The sequence below is a fragment of the Littorina saxatilis genome, unplaced genomic scaffold, assembly GCF_037325665.1.
Source record: "Littorina saxatilis isolate snail1 unplaced genomic scaffold, US_GU_Lsax_2.0 scaffold_1628, whole genome shotgun sequence".
In the NCBI taxonomy this organism is placed as follows: domain Eukaryota; kingdom Metazoa; phylum Mollusca; class Gastropoda; order Littorinimorpha; family Littorinidae; genus Littorina; species Littorina saxatilis.
The window spans coordinates 20137-23197 of NW_027126055.1; the positions used below are offsets into that span (position 1 = coordinate 20137).

Here is a 3061-nt window from a genome sequence, read left to right on the forward strand (position 1 = left end):
GGTATGTCTTGTTTGTCGGTCGCCGGTCGGTCGGTCGGTCGGTCGGTCTCTCTCTCTCTCTCTCTCTCTCTCTCTCTCTCTCTCTCTCTCTCTCTCTCTCTCTCTCTCTCTCTCTCTCTCTCTCGCTCTCTCTCTCTCTCTCTCTCTCTCTCTCTCTCTCTCTCTCTCTCTCTCTCTCTCTCTCTCTCTCTCTCTCTCTCTTTTTTCTGTCTGGTCTTCTTGTTTTCTGACTCGACAGATTTCAGTCGTCCATTTGGAACCGAGTTTTTGTACACATTGCTTTCGATCCACAATTACAATTTGATAGATGCAAAAGAAAACCGTCTGTTCTACTCCCTTTACCACCATATCCATTTTTTTTCTTTGTTGTTGTTGCCGTTAGAGACGCAGAGGTGGCCGATAAGCGCATGGACTACATTTAATTATGAACATGATGCAAAGTAAATAGTAGTGTGAAAAAAGTTTGTAAGGCAGACATTGCCCACTGATGTTTTTCTGACGTCCTCGGGACTGTGATTACCTTTGTTTAGCTGACGGGAGCAACAGATAAGTGCCAGTGGTATACACACACGCACACCACCAAACCCGGCTCAAGAATAAACTGAGATTCTGAAATGATCAGGGTTCTGTAGCTAAAAGAAACATGAGTCTCATCTGCTCAAGTTCTGCAATCTCCAATCGTATTCAGTATTACATATATAGCCTACTGAACATGTTCCCTTTGCTTTTCTCTGCGTCGTCTGTACATGTTGATGAACATTCCGAGAACGAACCCTGCCACTACGAAAAAGCATAAATCATAGCTAACGATGCCGGTGCAGAAGATGAGTAGACTGTAGAATCCCAAGACGTACTGGATAAAGCGTTGTACCCTCTGATCCCCACGTGTGTTCGTGGAACGTTTCCGGTTCCTGTCATGTGACCAAAACACAAGAATTACTATCAAATTCAAACGATGTCAAAACAGTGCTATTTTATACGGTGAGATAGACTTTTTTATGTTTATTATGGACACGTAATAGAAAGCGCAATCACATTTGTGTAAAGCTTTGAGTAATATGCGCCAATTAGGCCGATTTTCGTGTATGTTAGAACCAGCCCTTCATTTTCCGGGAGCTCTTAGTTTTGCAAAGATAGAGATTGTTTGTAAATGATTGATCTGTCCATGTATTGGTCAGTGCAGCCAAACCTCACAACTTCATAGCAATAGAGAAATTCCAAAGCGTTCCAATGGACCGTTAAGGTATGAAATAACAAGTCGCGAAAGGCGAACATACAACATTTAGTCAAGCTCAGTCGAACTCACAGAATGAAACTGAACGCATTGCATTTTTTCCGCAAGACCGTACACTCGTAGCATCGTCTGTCCACCGCTCGTGGCAAAGGCAGCGAAATTAACAATCCAGAAAAGCGCGGTAGCGGTTGCGCTGAGGAGGATAGCACGCTTTTCTATATCTCTATTCTTTTTAACTCTCTGAACGTATTTTTTAATCCAAACATATCATATCTATATGTTTTTGGAATCAGGAACGGACAAGGAATAAGATGAAATTGTTTTTAAATCGATTTCGGAAATTTAATTTTAATCATAATTTTTATATTTTTAATTTTCAGAGCTTGTTTTTAATCCAAATATAACATATTTATATGTTTTGGGAATCAGAAAATGATGAAGAATACGATAAACGTAAATTTGGATCGTTTTATAAAAAAAACAATTTTAATTACAATTTTCAGATTTTTAATTACCAAAGTCATTAATTAATTTTTAAGCCTCCAAGCTGAAATGCAATACCAATGTCCGGGCTTTGTCGAAGATTGCTTGGCCAAAATTTCAATCAATTTTATTGAAAAATGAGAGTGTGACAGTGCCGCCTCAACTTTTACAAAAAGCCGGATATGACGTCATCAACGAAATTTATCGAAAAAAGATTCTGGGGATATCATACCCAGGAATTTTCATGTAAAATTTCATACAGATCGGTCCAGTAGTTTACTCTGAATCGCTCTACACACACACACACACACACACACACACACACACACACACACACACACACACACACACACACACACACACACATACCTAAAGTGTGGATGGTTACCTAAGAGGCGGCACTGGGTGTAGTGCCTTTCTAGTGCACTTGCACTACAACAGCACTGGGTGCAGTACTCGCTCCGGCATCGAAGAATTTTGCACTAAAAAATGCACAAAATTTGACCTATTTCGTCGCCTATAGAGGACGGAAAGAATGTCATTTTGAACATTGTTATGACATTCTTTCCGTCAAAAAAGTCAATTTAACGGTGTTAAATGAAGCGACCATCCACACAATTAGGTTGTCATCCAGAGTTTAGGTTGCCATCCACGTGTGGATGGTTGCCTTATGGTGATTTAGGCAACCAAACCTGTGGAAACGGGGGTACACACACACACACACACACACACACACACACACACACACACACACATACACACATACACCACGACCCTCGTTTCGATTCCCCCTCTATGTTAAGACATTTAGTCAAAACTTGACTAAATGTAAAAAGAGCTGCGGTAAATGTATGATACGACAATCAGGAGACGAGCGAAACGTGAGAGCAATTCAAAGGGAAACTATGGCATTGACAAACTAACAAAGAACCTGTTGTGAAAAAAGTAGGCCAGATAGACAGACAAGAATACCGACAGACAGGCATAATAAGACAAACAAACAGGCAGATAGAGAGGCAGAATGGCAGGCAGACGAATACACACACACACACAAACACACACACACACACACACACACACACACACGCACGCACACACACACACACACACACACACACACACACACACACACACACACGCACACACACACACACTCCACTGACAAAATAATGAGGCACGAGTATATCTTAGTGACGCACTTATCCTCGTGTCCTGTTCCAGTAGTGACGTCAGATGTTGCTGTGGCGTCATCCTGACGTTGGAGTTGCTCTCTGTGATACTGGACCAGCTTGAACAGCAGTCCCAGAAGAAAGGAACCCAGGTAGATGAGTACAATATCTGCGA

General features: G+C 41.6%; 1 long non-coding RNA gene across 1 annotated transcript; it reads right to left on the reverse strand.

Moving 5' to 3' along the window:
* Positions 1–248: 248 nt before the first annotated feature.
* On the reverse strand, positions 249–3054 carry LOC138954506 (uncharacterized). The gene is made up of 2 exons (XR_011451866.1): positions 2917–3054; positions 249–911 (listed from the first exon to the last, which is right to left on the reverse strand). It is a non-coding gene; the product is annotated as an uncharacterized lncRNA (long non-coding RNA).
* Between the last annotated feature and the right edge of the window lie 7 nt (positions 3055–3061).